This window comes from Lepus europaeus, chromosome 21 (genome assembly GCF_033115175.1).
Source record: "Lepus europaeus isolate LE1 chromosome 21, mLepTim1.pri, whole genome shotgun sequence".
In the NCBI taxonomy this organism is placed as follows: Eukaryota; Metazoa; Chordata; class Mammalia; order Lagomorpha; family Leporidae; genus Lepus; species Lepus europaeus.
The window spans coordinates 18,013,281-18,030,375 of NC_084847.1; positions in this window are offsets into that span (position 1 = coordinate 18,013,281).

The window sequence follows — 17,095 nt, forward strand, 5'->3', positions numbered from 1 at the left end:
CTGATCCCCTATCCTATTTCCATTACTCCTTTGGGGCTCGCCTAACCCCCTGGTGTTAGTAAGGGCAGGATGAAAAATCTAAGCAGCAGATTGCCAAGATCCTTATCTGGAGGTGGGCCTGAGCCGACCTCCCTGCAGAGGTAAGGACTGACTCTTTGTAGTACATCTCGGGTCCCCGGTCAGCCTGACAACAGGATCTGACGCCAAGTACAGAGCCACAGAACACCAGGAGGATGGTCTTTCACTATTTCCCGGGAAAACATTTCTCCAGGCGACTATGCAGGTGGTGCCAAGGGCAAATCAAAGCAGAGGAGCAACTGCACAATTTATCACGCACGCCGTTTCCTACCATACTCTGTGGGAGAAGCCACAGGTAGGCACCGTGCCTGGCTCTTTCTCATAAGGTAATTTTTATACACAACACAAATGTTTTCCCTCTTGCCCTCAGCTATGTCAGCCTTCCCCCGAGGTGGTGCTAACTAGGCCACTCACAACTCTTTCTCTAATTACTGTTTATTTCATTTGCATTTTCTCATTATAATGTTATTATCCTAAAGTGAGGGTCCTATTACCAGGGCAACCAGAAGTGGTGTCTGCCAGGATTCAGTCAAATTCTACTGGGTTAAACATCTACTCTTGGGGTCAAAGAACAACAACAACAAGAAATCCCACAGTTCTGCCTGCCTCCTTCCCTTATTTTGTCTTTCTACAAACAAGACTTAGCTGATGGCTCCGGCTTTTCCTGAACATGCTCACCTCATTAGTTTTGCTTTTACTTACCAGGCCAATTCCTTATCTCCTCCCACAAGTACAGTCCTCTTCGATCAATACCACCTGCTCCAAACCTACTCCCTGGGGCTGGGGTGGTGTTAAGCAGATAATGCAGGTGAGCCTGGTGCTCCGTACAGAGCAGCTCAAGGAAGACGAAACGCCAGCACTACCACTAGCAGGGACATCAGTGTCACCAGGAGTCTGTCACCCCTGGGCTCTTTGCATTGTTATTTGCATATTCTCCATCCTCTTTTCAAGACCAAACAACAACCTCTTTCACCCCAGCTTCTTCCATCTTCTCTGCCGTGCTCCAATCCCAAACCAGGTAAACTGAGGTCAACAAGCTGCTGCTTACTGGCCAAGAAGCTTCTGGGCCAAGTCCAGAGAAGCAGGGAGAAGACCTTCTCCCTCTCCGCCCCCTGCGTTTCCTCTGCTGACTCCTGGTGCAAGCAGAGGCTAGCACCGAGGGGACAGGTGCTCGCGGGCAGGTCCTGCTGGGTTTTGCTTCAGAGCTAAGGTGATGAGGCCGGCAGCTGGCAGGAGGCGACCATGACACAAACTCTCGCTGGCAGAGCTGTAGCTGGGCAGTCAGTGGAGTGGAAAGGAAAGCAGACCCACGCCTCACTTTATCAGGCATTATTTACACAAAAGAAGGTGTGATGGCGCTCACAGCATCGTCAGGCACGGATTACTTCCTTCACCGGGAACGCAGACACCCGAGAGAAGCAGCTCCTGCACAACTCGCCGAGGACACCCTGGAAACTGGCAGAGCCCTCTCTGGGTCAGCTGTAAACTCCGCCCTCAGCCCCCTGCATCACTTCCCCTCCCACCCAGTCCTCCAAGCCAGGAGTGTGTGGTCGGTCCCATCTCCTTCTCCCACTGCACTTAGCACGAACTTCGCTTTGGTTTCCTGGGGCATCTTTTTGCTCAGCCCAGGTCATTCTGTCATGGAGTTGGGATCATACACAGTGGCCCAGGCATGGCAGGCAGGATCATTGAGATCAGCTACGCCCCAGGGTTCCATCTGTGTAGTGCCGTTTCCACTCCCAGCATGAAACACGGGAGTCTTCGGCGAGACTGGAGACCCAGGTTCCTGCCAAGACCCACTTCTCCCTGGGATCTTTCTGCCTCCCCATTGTTCCAAGGACCCACTGGCCTCTCTCTCCTACCCCAGCCCAGGGATGTCTCTCTTAGTCTGATGTTCTAAGTCCGCCAAGCCGCACAGCCTCCTCCCACAAACGTGTCCTCCATGTGTTTAAGTTTTCAGCAAAAAAGACAGAAGTCCCCAGGGATGTCCCTGCCTGCTGCCCTGACACATTCCTCCCCAGGGGCAGGCACCAAGCCAGCCACCTGCCGGGATGGGAGGAAGGAAAAGGGGAGAAAATACAAATGAGTGGCTCCCAACAGTATTCAGAGAGCAGCCTTCAAGAAATTCCAGCTGTAGTTCTGTCTACCCAGAATGCCGTGGTCTTGAAGATGTCCATTCGCCCGCCAGCCGCTGGCTGCATCAGCTTGCTCCTGCGGGTGCTGAGAGGGGTGACGGACGAGTCTTTGGCAGTGAGAGCCCTGGGGTTTGTTGCCTTCATCTTTTCCCCTGGGGTTTCAGAGACTCCCCCCTTTGAAGACTAAAAGCGTCCTATTGTATATCCTGAAATGCAACCGTGACCCTAAGTGACCATTGCCAGACTTGGCATCTAATCAGCCACTCTGCCAAGGACCTGGCTCTGCGCTACAGCCTGTGGGGGCTCCAAGTGTCATTCCTTTCTTTCACCCATTGGTTGACATCACTTGCATGGTTCCCCTCTGTCCTGGGCTCGTATGTCCTGGACAGTGAATGTGACAGCCAAGACGTCTTGTGGGAATAACATATTAGGGGATGAAGACGTAAGACTAACAAGCAGATAAATGGGTGATGGGAAGAAGATAAAGTGGAGTAGGGGGTGGGGAATGATGGGGACCCCCATTTTCCACAGGCTGGTCAGGGGAGGTGTCTCTGGCAGGTGACTTTCCAGGGAGATAAGGATGATCAGGAGGAGGGCGTTAGGAGCAGGGACAGTGGCCCCGGGGCCTTGCCGGAGTCACGGGAAGAAAGCCAGGGTGGTTGAGGACAAGGAGAGGAGAGGAAGCCAGTGAGACATAAAAGACCAGAGCCTGCGAAGCACCGGTCACAGCGGGAACCCCAGCTCTTTTCTAAGCACCACCAGAAACCAGAACCGTGCAAGAGTTGCAATCAGGGGAGTAACAGCTGCATTCCAAACCCACATCTCAGACTCAGGTGGGCAGAATGGTCCCATGGGGGGGGGGGGGGGAATGTGCCTCAGGAGAAGATAAGCGGATGCATCCATGGCAGCCCGGGACAGAGCCAAGCACAACGCCTTGTGGGATCTTGTAGGGGTCCCTGAGGCCACCACTCAGGACCCTGGCGCAGTAGACCAGGGAGAAGGGGACACGCACAGGCTTAGTCTCAGTTCTCTGTGGAGACTGGGTAATTTAGGAAGCGTAAGGGTTCATGGAGCCCGCAAGTGCAGGAGCATGGAGCCAGCCTGCGGCGAGGACACTGCTGTGCATCACAGCGAGTGCAAGCTGCTGGCTGGGGTCTCCCAGACACAGTCACGGACCCCCCCCCCCCCGCCCCGCATTCGTGACCTCATCTCACCCCCATGGCCTCCCAAAGGCCTCACCTCCCAGTGCCATTCACATTCGGGGATTAAGCGTCCAACCCAGGAACTCCAGGAAACAGACACTGAAATCATAGCACAGGTCCTATTTTGCAGGTGGGGACAGCAGTCCTGCTGAAATACAAGGTGTTAGGGACAACGAAAAGAAAGGGACCGAGCATGATCAAGACGTTGTTCTTGTTCTAGGGAAGTTCACAATAGAAGACAAAAGCCCCCTCCCCACCCCCACACAAAGCAGAGACCAAAGCCTGGCTCCTTCACCCTCACAGGTTTCTATTACTGTCAGCACCCCAACCCCCGCCCCACGCACCTGTCTTGGCAGTAGGAAAATCCTGCAAAACACTTCATGCCCATCAAACACCAAGGATCAATCTTGTATTACTTGGCCTTGGAACTTTCTAGAAAAATGAATGCTCCCTAGTTGCCTGCTCAGGACGAGTCAGAGCTTAGGTTTTTAACCTTGTGGTCTCTTGCGTGGAGACAGATTTGCATAAATTTCTTTTTTTAAAGTTTATTTATTTGAAAGGCAGAGTGGCAGAGGTGGAGGGGAGGGGAGAGAGAGAAAGAGAAAGAGAGAGATAGAGAGAGAGAGAGAGATCATCCACCCGCTGGTCCAGTCTCCAAATGCCCCCAACAGCCAAGGCTGGTGCAGACGGAAGCCAGGAGCCAGGGCCCCATGCGTGTCTCCTGCGTGGGTGGCAGGGGCTCCGGTAGTTGAGCCATCGCCGGCTTTGTCCCGGGATGCACAGTAGCAGGAAGCTGGATGGGAAACGGAGCGGTGGGGCCTGGAGCCAGGTACTCTGATAGAGGAGGCAGCTGTGCAAAGCAGCTGGCTTACCCGCTGCAGGCTTACCCGGCTGCACTCCAGCGCCCGCCCCCGCACAAGTCCCCGGTGGCTCATCAGAGCCTGCAGATGAGATATCTCCCAAGTGCACCGCCCTCCTCTGAACAATGAGAAGATAGGCACAGGGATGGACAAATACACGGGCCAACCTCTCCTGGGCGACGCCTACGTGCAAGCTCAGCAGAGTCTTCCTTCTGACGGGAAGCTGACAGGGGAGGTAGAACCCACTGTGTTTTTAAGGCCAGCATACAGCAAGCCCCAAGGTCAGCCACGGCCGGCAAGGTGTCATGCTGAAAACGGCCTAGTGATGGATCAGCCAGCGTTTGGGGCTATCGGGGCTCGGCAGCAAAGACGACTGTGGTCCACTCACTGGCCGTGTCTGCGTGACTGTGGGGCCGGCAGCGATCCGTGTGCGTGCCCAGCTTGCAGCACCAGCGATTGTGGAGGTGCCAGTTACTTAACAGCTTCATTTTGCACGTGGGGAAACTGAAGTGACTGTCCTCAAGTCCCCAGGAGAGAGGCGGAGCGTGTCGTCACACCTAAGCTGCCGATGACAGCAGCCCCCTGCCGGTCCCTTGGGCACAAAGGGGATCAGGAGGCTGGCTTCGGGCTGGGCCCCTACAGCCCCAGGATCAGAGCTCCATTTCTGCCAGCCAGGTCTCTCCCCGGCCCGATAGTCGGGAGCACTGCGGTCCAGTGCCTCCGCCCGGGGGGCCCGTTCCGCCGCCACGCCACGCCACGCCACGCCAAGCCCCGCACGGCAGGAGCGGGCCAGCAAATAGCCCTGAGCTGCGGGGCGGGGGCTCAGCCATTGATCGGCACTCCCTGCAGCCGGAGCGGCCGAGAGATGCAACCAGCTCCGAGGTCACAGCTCACAGGCGCTTTTACGCCGCCCATAAACCCCGTTTAAAGGGCTGCGTTCCTGGGGTGGGGAGAAGGGGGGGATGGGGAAAGCAACGGAAGCCGCGGGCCCACAGGCCCTGGAGGTGCCTTTGATGGTGCCCATGGGGCTTCAGACCCTAAAAAGCCTGTGCTGCCCCCCGCGCGCGCGTTCAGGGAAGGTGAGGGGCGCAATAGGCCGCAAGGCCCAGCCCGCACCTGCCCGCCCCTCTCTCTCGGTCGGGGTGGGGTCGGGTAGGGCTCTGCTGGGGAGAGCCTGAGGCTCGGGGACCCTGAGCGACTTGCGAGGTCTCACAGCTGCTAAGCAGCAAAACCTGGATTGAAACTCGGAGAGCCCCGCTCCCCAGCCAAGGTGACCCCGCAGCATCGCCGCTGTGGGTAGGCCACGGCCCCCCAGAGCCGGCTGCATAGGTGTCCCGCGCCGGGCTCTCAACCACAATGGAAGTGGAAAGTCCTTGGGCCACTCCGCCCTGCCCACTGCGGCCCGCCTGTTCACCTACCGCCACCTACGGGTGGAGTCGGTCACTGCCGCCTTGGGGCCGCCGCTGAATTAATTTCTTGAGTGCACAGAGGTTGATTGATTTCCTGCGCTGTGCCAAGGAGCGCGGAATTGGGCTGCAGGGACGCGAGACGCCTACAGTCAAGCGGAGGAGGGAGACAGACATTTAAGTAGGCAATTGTTTTTAAAATTTTTTTAGAGAGACAGAATAAACTCCCACCCACTGGTTCACTCCCCAAATGCCCACCATGGCCCCTGGGTTTGGTCCAGGACTCCTGTGTGGGTGGCAGGAATCCATAGGGAAGGACAGAGGGCTGCCTGGAGGAGGGGCCACCTGAGAGAAGATCTGCAGTTGGAGTAGAAACTATCCAAGCAAAGAGGCTGGACAGGTGTGTGCCAGGCAGAGGGCGCAGTGTGGAGAAAAGACCCAGGGGTGAGCCCGGGTCATCAGTTCCAGGAGGAATCAGGACAAGTTTCCTGGGATGACAAAGTGAGAGAAGCCAGCGGGAGGGGCCCCTGTGTGCCGTCCTCCCGTGGACCTCCGGGGTTGTCTCTCATGTGCACGGTGGTGAGCAAGAAGAGCTTCCAGCCAAGACTTCCGCCTTCCTCACGGGAAGCCCTCTGGAGGGAGGATCGGCACCCCTGGCTGCCTTTACCATCACCCCAGTGGGCCGCAGGCACCCACTGTCCTCCTGGGGCAGGCCCAGAGGGAAGGGATCTGCCCCAAGCTGCTCTCACTTTGCCAAAATTTCCCCAACAGCGTCAAGCTGCTTCCAAGGCTGCTCCCGAGACCAGGGGACCCCTGCAGCCCAGATCCCCAGTTCAGCGGCTCCGCCTTGGAAAATCCCTGCGCTCACTCTAGGCTTCAGCTCTGCCCTAGGAGAAGCAGCTCCTCCCCTCACTGGTCTCCCCCTTCTCTGCCTGCAGCCCCGTTGCACGCCAGCCTGGGTTTTCCAAGACTTCATTCCATCAACCGCCCCATCTCTCTTGAGTCTGCACTGTGTTTTCAACTTCTGCCTCTGCCAGGAGACTCGAGTTTCCCAAAGTCAACAAAAACCCTTTCCTTCATCCCCTTCTTCCCCCCACCCCGACCCCCGCCCCTTCCCTCCACCGCTCGCCTTTTCTCCATGACCACTCCTGAAGCACTGGCAGCATGCTAGTTCCATGTGGCTCTGTGTGCCTGAGCTCTGTTGGCTTCTCCGGCAACCAGGTGAATTTCGATCATTGTCCTGGTACAGGTGGGGGAGCGCAAGCCCAGGGGAGGGAGAAACACCTTGCGCAGTCCCACCCCTGGCCCGGAAACCTGCCCCTAACCACTCTACCCCACTGCTGTTGTTTGCCTTAAAAGGCCCCCCGCCCAGGGCAGCCACCTGTCATAGCCCTTGCAGGCCTCCTGGTCTACTGGAAACATTTGATAAATGGTCATTGACTGAAAGAATGTTCAAATGCTTCTACGACTTCTTGCCAGCTTGTCTAAGAACCTTTTCTGCAAAGTTTTAGAATGTAGTCAGAAATACATTTGGTGGTATGTATCATTGTGTCTCATGATCCCGGAATGACTTTATGAATTAAATGTCTTGGAAAATAAAATAGAGTGGCATTCAACACAATCCTGTCCCCATCGATCTCACGTCTTCGTCCTCGCTGTGAAAATGCGGAAGAACGCCGGCTCACACGGGAGCGGATAGTGACTGCAGATGACTTTGGTTTAGCTCAGGGAGTCTGCTCAGACACGCACAGCGCAAAACAAACAAACAAGAAATCAAGAGGGGGATCTGTAAATCCCATACAAAGTGCTGCGGGCCTGACAGTCGTTAGCAGTAGAAATAGGTACACCTGAGAAAGATCACTCATCAGCCAGAAGAGGCGACAAAAGACAGCCCCCGGAATGAAAGGGCCCAAATGTGGGGAATGTTTCAGAGACGTAAAAAAAAAAAAATTAAGTAGAAAATGCCTCTAAGCAAACTGAAGAAAACATCCTTTGTTTAGGATCAGGGGTGGGGGACCTTTTTTTTTTTCCCCCTGCCACAGGCTATTTGAACATTTATGACGTCATTTATGAGCTGTGCAAAATGACCAACTTAAAAATGAGCCCGCTGCGCGTGGATTGAATTTCGAGTCCTGCCTGTGGTTGCCCAGAGCAGATGGTTTGCAGGTCCAGGGGTTGGCCATGCCCCAGCCCCAGCAGGTGGACAGGCAACCAGGTGAACTGGCGTTAGATGAATTAGCTGGGTTAAATCAGGAATGGGCTGGATCCGCCCGCAGATCTCGGAGACTTCCGACCATGGAGGCTATCTCTCGTTCACGCCACGTTCCCTGCACAGGTGGACTGGGCCTTGGCTTTGTGTCCTGTTTCTCCCAGGACCCGGGCTGATGGCACAGCCTCTGTTTCAAATACTCCTGGGACAGGAGACGCCGTGCACCTGCTCTCCGTGGTTAGGTGATGGAGATGTGGCGTGGGTCCCTGTCTCTGTGTGCGATTTGCAGGGTCGCTCTTCGCGATCTGCTTAGTCACTACAGGCAATTCTGCTGTCTACAGGTAGAAGGACCTCTTGTGTCAGGGGAAACCTGCCCTCTAATCTTTCTCACGTCAAATGATCTTGCCACATTCCTCAAGATGCATGCGACAAACCCCCTCAAATACCAGTGACTTCAACAAGAGAAAAACTGCTGGACTCCTTAGCCCATCACTTCACGGTACAATATGGCTGCTTGTGCAGAACCATTTCAGCCACATTCCAGGCAGCCAGAGGATGAGGAGGAGGAAGGAAGGATGGGCTACTTACCTCTTAGGGAGACTTCTTTGAACACTTCCTCTTACATCTCATTGACCACAACTTAATCTCCTCGCCATACCCAGTGGCAAAAGACAACAGAAGATAGTATTGCATTCCAAGGGCCAGTGAGGCCCCCACTACATATCAACATTTTGCTACCAAAGAGGAAAGAGTGGGCCAGCGGCCCCACTGCTCCCTGTTCTGCGGCCATCACAGGGCAGACACCCCTAGGTTCTCCACCCATTCCCATTGGCCCACGGGGCACTGCCCTGTCTGGCTACATCAGCCTTCGGGCCAAGACATCTCCCCTTCCTCCTCCTCCCTCACCCCATAGCTCATTTCTCAGCTTGCTGCTCTCCGTGCCCGGATGGGAGCCACATCCGACAACAAGAGGTGTTTTGTCTGGATCACACAGTGAGGCACTTATTATGTTTCCAACATTTAAAAATCTGGCTGCTGCACCAGGGGATCAAGATCACTGGATACTCTTTGGAAAGTTGACTGGGGGCTGGCATTGTGGCACAGCATGTTAAGCCGCCACCACCCGTAACCCCTGTGGATGCCGGTTCAAGTCTCAGCTGCTCTGCTTTAGATCCAGCTCCCTGCCAACGTGCCTAGGAAAGCAGTGGCTGATGGCTCACATACTCGGGCCCCTGCCACTCACTTGAGAGACTCGGATGGAGTTCTGAGCTCCTGGCTTCAGCCTGACTCGGCTGTTGTGGCCCTGTGAGAGTGAACCAGCGGATGGAAGATCTCATCTCTCCTTCTCCCTCTCTCTCTGTAGGTCTTTCAAATAAATAAAATAAATCTCTTTTTAAAAAGAATATGGTGCTATAATTTATTCCTCTGACTACTTCTCCCCCACAGGGTCTCTTACGTGGCCAGCCCTCTGCAGGTGCTCTGCCAGCACTTGACATTGAACTTGAGAAAAAGGAAAGAGCAGCAAACTTGACATAAGTCACACCCTTTAATCCTCACCATTGCCCTGCCCGGAAGGTATTGGGAGCCTTGCTTTACAGTCGCAGAAGCTGAAGTGCAAAAGTGTTTACAACAGGTGCACTTGAACGCAATCACTCCCTAGCCCACCGCACCTGCAGCCCAAGGGATCCCCCCTCTGCTGTCTCCAGCTCCACCTCTCAACCACCAAGCCCTGCCCCCAGCCCCATCCTTTCCAGCGTCCCGGTGTGTGCTTACAGAACACAGGGCTGGCTCCGCCAGCTTCCTGTTGCAGCCCTCGGACTCCGTTCGCGAGCACCATTCTAATTGAACTGTTATTCACCAGCCACAGCTTGGCAATTAATCAAGCTTCTCCCAGACAGGGCCTGCGTTCCCTTCCTTCCATGGAGAGAGACAGAGAGAAAAAGGAAGGCAAACCCCAGCCCTCATTCCCAGGGCAACGGACCCCGCACTTGTGCTGGTTTCCCTGTTTCCGTGTGCTCCCAAGACGCCCTGCGCTGCGTCATTTCCAAAGGAGGCTGCTAGATTGAGGTGTAATCACAGCCCCTTCTGGCTCATTCCCTAGACTCCTGGCCTCATTAGAAATCCCCTCCTTGCCTGCTTCGTGCCTCTGGCTTACACGGAATCGCTGGCCTCTGCTCTCCCGCCTGCCAGAATCTCATTTACTTTTTTCTTAATGTAACATTTATTGTTGCTTCCCCCCTGCTCTTTGATTAAAGAAGGAATACACATCCATTGCAGAAAAATTGGAAAATGTGACAAATCACAAAGAAGAGAATAAAACTCCATCATCATGTCATCGGCTAGAAATAAGCACGGTGGGTAGATGGAGGTACCAACGCTGCTTGACTTTTCCAAAATATAGCTTGAGTGCAAATTGCCCATGAGATGTCAAAAATGCCTTGTCCAGAAACTCGAAAGGTAAGTCCAAACAGGGGCAGAGCCGCCACCTAGCGTCATTCTGGGGGACACCATTTATTTGTCATCCGTGGGAATGGTGCCTACTGCAGTTGTGCAGTGCATCGCCTGGGCATCCGTGCTTGGCAGAGGTGTGCAGGGCCAGGGAAGAGCACACGAAGCAAGTGGTGAGCAAACGACAGGGCCAGGGCAGCTCCTGAGAATGGTCACGAGGTAGGAATGTGGGGCTCCAGGTGCTGGGATCTTGGGATTCATTTTCCAAAGAGGACCTGGAAACAAACCAGCCTGCATCTGTCAACAGTGAGTCATTTCAGGTTCTCCTTTGAGACAAAGAGAGAGAGGGAGGGAGGGAGGGAGGGAGAGAGAGAGAGAGAGAGAGAGAAGAGAGAGAGAGAACTGAACTCATCCATCTGCTGATGCCTGCAATGGTCAGGAGACCAAAAGCCAGGAGCAGGGAGGTCAGGCCAGGTCTCCCACATGGCTGGCAAGGGACTCAACTACTTCAGCCACTGCTGCTGCTTCCCAGGGTCCAAGTTAGAAGGGCTCTGGAGCTGGAGCCTGAAGTCAAACCCAGGTGTTCTGGTAAGAGCTTACGAGCATCCTAACCAGAATCTTAACCCCCAGACAAGACGCCTGCTCCCCACACATTTTTAACAGTGCCTATCAGGAACGTTAGTTTGGGGAAGAGAAGAAAAGCTGGTTAGTTGTGTTTTCTATATGCTTGAATTGCATCCGTCGTTGAGCTTGTTTCAGTAGCATCTGTCACGTTTATAATTCAAATGTTTAGGCATCAAACTGTAGCACGCCCACAAGAGCCCACGTGTCCGTCTTCAACTAGACACTCTCTCTGAAAATCGTCACCTGTTGATAACAGAGAATCATCATAGACCTCCCTTTTGGCCCTTGACCACTTGCATTACTCCGAAGATTATCTCTAGTTTAAATTAATGCAGATGTTGTTTCAAGACAGAAATTCTCATCTCATCAGGGAACTATCCCTTTAATCCAGCTTCACCTGAATTGTTAAGAAACATCATGGTTAACTATTGTCAGAAGCTTCCTACAAAATCAAACACTAGGATATCACTCATCTGGCTTCTCTTGTTGGACTTCCCCATGTGACCAGATGTGTCCATGGCTCTCCTCATGTTAAACCATCCTTGCATTACAAGACTAAGCTTGGTTGGGGCTGGCGCTGTAGTGTAGCGGGTAAAGCTGCCACCTGCAGTGCCAGCATCCCAAATGAGTACCAGTTCGAGTCCCAGCTGTTCCACTTTCGATCCAGCTCTCTGCTATGGCCTGGGAAAGTAGTAGAATATGGCCCAAATCCTTGGGCCCCTGCACCCACGTTGGAGACCTGGAAGAAGCTCCTGGCTTCAGATCAGTTCAGCTCTGGCCATTGCGGCCAATTGGGGAATGAACCAGCGGAAGGAAGACCTCTCTCTCTCTCTCTCTCTCTCTCTCTCTGCCTCTCCTTCTCTCTCTGTGTAACTCTGACTTTAAAATAAATAAATAAATCTTTTAAAAAAGAACAGATCCTTATTCAACAATAAACAGATAATATTTAAAAATGAAATATGAGTGGGCGTTTGCTGCAGTGGTTAAAACACTGCTTGGGATATCCACATCCCATTGCCAGAGTGCGTGGATTTGAATTCTGGCCCCACTGTGGATTCCAGCTCCCTGCTAATGCACACCCTGGGGGGCAGCAGCGATGGCTCAAGTTCTTAGGTCCCTGCCCCCACTGTGGGAGACCCAGATGGAGCTCTTGGCTCCAGCCCTGGCTATCACAGGCGTTTGGGGAGTGAATCAACAGATGGGAGATACCTCTCTTTTTTTTCTCTCCCTCTCTCTATACAGATTTTAAATAAATTTAAACACTTAAGGCAGGACATACAAATTGAGCACAAACTCCTTGGGGAAGGAGGTTGGTGTGTTCACAACTTCTGCTGCTTCTTCCAAGGCTGCTGGTCCACTGAGCTTTCCCACGTCTGTCTTCAGTCAATTTTATTCATTCTGTATTTTCCTTGAGAAAATCCATTTCATCCATATTTTTAGATTCATTTGCATTGTACTGCAGTACATCCTTCGATAATTCATTTAAAATATCCTCTCGCTCCGTGGTCCGGGCTCCTTGCATTCTGAATGTTGCTCATTTGCTTCCATTTCCAGAGGTTTGTCTATTTCATTGGTCTGTGTAAAGAACCAGGTCTTGGGTGTAGCTATCAATTTTTATTGGTCCTAGATTTTGTAGTTCAATTTATGGTTGTTTTTTTTTTTAATCCTCCCTGCAGCTTCCCTTGGGTTTGCTTTCTTGTCCTTATCTTCCTAACATTGGAGGTCAATGCTCATCTCATTTATTTTCACTTTTTATTTGGTTAATGACTAAGGCATTCAAGACAATTATTTTTCCTGAATCCAGCTTTAGTTGATCCCAGAAAATCGAAGATGGTGCATTGCATTTCCACTTTCTTTGAAATAGTCTAAATCCACAGCTGAGTTTGTAGGAGAGGATAAATATGGGTGTTTTTTTTTTTTCTCAAAGCTGTGTTGAGGTTATTTTAAATTAAAAATGAGTCCATGATAGCAAACAAAAAGAAGGAAAAAAAATTGGGAATTCAACCACTCTTTTTTTATTTTTTTGACAGGCAGAGTGGACAGTGAGAGAGAGAGACAGAGAGAAAGGTCTTCCTTTTTGCCGTTGGTTCACCCTCCAATGGCCGCTGCGGCCGGGGCATCTTGCTGATCCAAAGCCAGGAGCCAGGTGCTTCCTCCTGGTCTCCCAATCGGGTGCAGGGCCCAAGCACTTGGGCCATCCTCCACTGCCTTCCAGGGCCACAGCAGAGAGCTGGACTGGAAGAGGAGCAACCAGGACAGAATCCGGCGCCCCAACGGGGACTAGAACCCAGGGTGCCGGCGCCACAGGCAGAGTATTAGCCTATTGAGCCACAGCGCTGGCCAAGGAATTCAACCACTCTTTGCAGTCTGTGGTGGACGCAGTCGCTTCTCTCTGTTGATTTGGTCTTGAAAGCTGCTTCGTCCCCTAGACATGAGCTACATGGTTATTGGGGTCTCTCACTACTTTGGGGAGGGACCCTCTTGGTCCTACAGGAACACACAGGAAGATGGAGATGTTTGAAGATTTTTGTTGCTGCCTTTCTTTCCTTCCTCGTGAGAGGCAGGAAGATGGACTGTGACAAAGATTTCATGCAAGAAGACGCTGCCCTGCCCCATCTCCTTTAAATGTCCATGCCTGTCATCAAGACTCAAGACAAAGAGGACACAAAAAGCTCCTCGCGCCCTCCTGTCCAGGGCCTTTGCATCCTCCCATCATCTACAATCAAACTTTACCAACAGGATGAATCACACCGCTTCTTCTGAGCCTCACTCTTGTCATCCGTAAAATGGGGACAATAGTAGCCTCATATGAGAGTGCTTCCAAAAGGTTCACCGTGGGGCAGCCGTTCAGCCTAGCCGTTAAGACGCCCGCCTCCCAACACCTGGCTCTGGTTCCTGATTCCAGCTTCCTGCTAATAAAAATCACAGGAGGCCGTGGTGATGCTCCCTGCCCCCTCTCCCATGTAGGAGACCTGGACTGCATTCCCAGCTCCCAGCTCCCAGCCCCGTCTGCAGCAGGGATTTGGGAAGTGGACCAGTGGATCCGAGTGCTTGCACTTTTTCTCTCTCAGATAAATAAATAAAAATTTTTAAAGATCGCAGAGAATAGCATTAACAGAGAAGTTGACTCTGGTGCGGAGTAATTTTGAAATCCATGCACATGCAATCTTCAGAACACCCACGAAAATGCAACCTCCAGAAACCTAAGCATGGGTTGCCAGCCTGCGTGCACCCACCTGAAATGACCTTCTCGTTCCATTTTTTTTTTTCTTTTTCCCTACTCACTTTTTGGAGCACCTTCCCATGAGGCAGTGCTGACTTCAAGCAAAATCACACCCCTAAAGCTCTTCACACAGAGCCAGGCACACAGCACACGCTCACCGTACGTGAGCGGCTGCTGCCCCCTCCAACAAACCGGAAGATAAAAGAGCTCGCTTCTCAGCCCTGCTACTTCATCTGCAGTTTTATAAAAACAATTAAAGCCCGCCTGCGCTCCCAAGTCTCTGGATTGTCCTTGACGCCCTGCGGGGAGCACAAGCCAGTGGCCCCTGCGCCTGCTGGGCTGTTTACTATGCCAGAGAGGTCGCCCAGGCTCATTACTGCTGCGGAGTACGGGCCCCCAGGGGCTCAAGTGGAGCCGGATAATTACCAACAGATCCCTAATAGGTATGGACTGGATGGAAACAAGTCGATCAGGATCACGGCATTGATGGCCGAGCTAGTCCAGAACACGCGCCCCTGGGCCCCACCTCTGAGATCCAGGACCCAGACCACCGGCTCCACCCTTCAGAGTCTGCAAGAAGCCAGGGGTCCTGCGCTGTGGCGCTGCAGGTTAACACTCCACCTGCAGTGCCAGCATCCCGCAGGGATGCCGGTTCAAGTCCTGGCTGCTCCTCATCCGATCCCGCTCCCTGCTAATGTGCCTGGGAAAGCAGTGGAACATGACCCAAGCACCTGGGCCCCTGCGACCATGTGGGAGACCTGGAGGAAGCGCTGGCTCCTGGCTTCTGTCTGGTCCAGCCCTGGCTGCTGTAGCCATTTGGGGAGTGAACCAGCAGATGAAAGACATTTCTGCCTCTCTCTCTCTCTCTCTTTCTCCCTTCTCTCTCTTTTCAAATACATAAACAAATCTTAAAAAGAAAAAAAGAGGGGCTGATGCCGTGGCGCAGAGGGTTAACCCTCCACCTTTGGTGCCAGCATCTCATATGGGCACCGGTTCGAGTCCCGGCTGCTCCTCTTCCAATCCAGCTGTCTGCTGTGGCCTGGGACATCAGTAAAAAATGGCCCAAATGCTTGGGCCCCTGCACCCACATGGGAGACCTGGAAGAAGCTCCTGGCACCTGGCTTTGGATCGGCGCAGCTCTGGCCATTGTGGCCATTTGGGGAGTGAACCAACGGACAGAAGACCTTTCGCTCTGTCTCTCTCTCACTGTCTGTAACTCTATCTCTCAAATAAATAAATAAAATCTTTTAAAAAAAGAAAGAAATTGAGAGAATGTAACAACTCATTGTCCTTAAAAAAAAGAAGCCACCTGCCCTGCTTTCTTCCCATCTCCTGCTCAGCCCCGCCTCTCCTTTGTTCTGGTCCCAGGTAGCATCTTCTTTGACATCAACAGTGACTTCAGAAGCCACTTGCCCTGGCCACAGCATGGCTGTGGGGCAGCCTGGCTTTGGGCGTCCCTCTCGCCCTCAGTACCACGTTGCAATTTAATCCCAATTCGTGATTGATTAGAATCCCTCACAGACCGACCCCTGGAAGTGAGAATTTCAGCCTGCAAATTAGGGGTGCAAGAAATTGTGCTTTATGGATGGTTCTGTAGCGGACTGATTTTTGGGTGGTAGAAACACAACTGCAGAAGTTCAGGGAGGCCCCCAGCTTGTTCCTTGGTTGGGGGGGGCACCCACATCCTGGGGCAGAAAAGCCAAGTGCCAGAGGGTGTCTGGGCCCCTTGTCACTGTCCATCACCTGTGCCGGCATCCTCCAAGCCACCTTGCTGTTGTCCTGGCCACCGTCCATCCTTCACGCAGAAGCCTCGCTGAGACCGGCCGACCTCACAGCAGTCATACTTGGTCCTGTCTCCGAAGCCTTCTCCCCGGACCGCAGGCCTTCACCTGCCTTTCTGCTATACTGTTCCTCCTCGGAGGCCCTGAAAACCACAGAGCTGATGCGCGAGGAGAGCCATGGCGCCTGGAACACACCCCTGGTGAGGGATGGAATGTAAACGTGGCCGGGAAGTGTTTGGAGCAGAGGCGAAGCCACTCCTTGGGACACCTGCCTCCCACATCAGAATGTCAGGGCTTGCGTCCTGGTTCTGCTGTCTGCCCTAATGCCCTCCCTGGGAGGGAGCAGGTGAATGCCCCAATACCTGAGCTCCAGCCACCCATATGAGAGGCCCAGATTGAGGTCCCAGCTCCTGGCTTTGGCCTGTGGTGGGCATCTGGGGAGAAAACCAGCAGGAGGGGGAGCCCCTCCCTCTCCTTTTCAAATCAAATTTTAAAATGTAAATGAAATGATTGTTCCCCCACCAATGTTTCAAAGGAAAGCTGGAAGCCGGGATACAGTTGGTCGAGCTGGGCAGCATCTGTCACGCAAGGACGGTTTGGGACACAGACGCTGCCCAGAAGGGGAAATGTGGGCAGGTGAGTCAGGGGAACAGAGGCCAGCGGTGGAGACTGCCACAGAGAGGGGGCTTCCCCGGGCTGCTGAGACCCTCAGTGAGGTTCTTCATCCCCAAACTTCCAGAGACACAGAAACACACCCGTGGGGAGGAGAGTGAGGTCTTTCCCCCTTCCCTAAGGCTGGGGGTGCGTGTGTGGTTATGTCAACCAGGTGATGGTGGGCCCTCCACTCCCTGCTCCCCACCCACCACTGGCTTTGGGAATTGGTTTCTTTGTTTGATGTCAAGATCTACAAACTGTGTGAGACCTTGAGCAGGACCAGAAGCAGCCGCTGCCTCCTGGGCTCCTGCTGGTGTCTTAGCCTGAGCTGGGAACCTGAAGGCGTTGCGTGCCACCAGACAGCCCTGTCCCCTTACAAAGAGCAAATGGCTTGGGTCACTTACCCTCTGGATCTCTCTTACCCACATGTTATCCTGAGCTTCCTCCCCCTCAACTCTTGCACCCACAAGAAAGA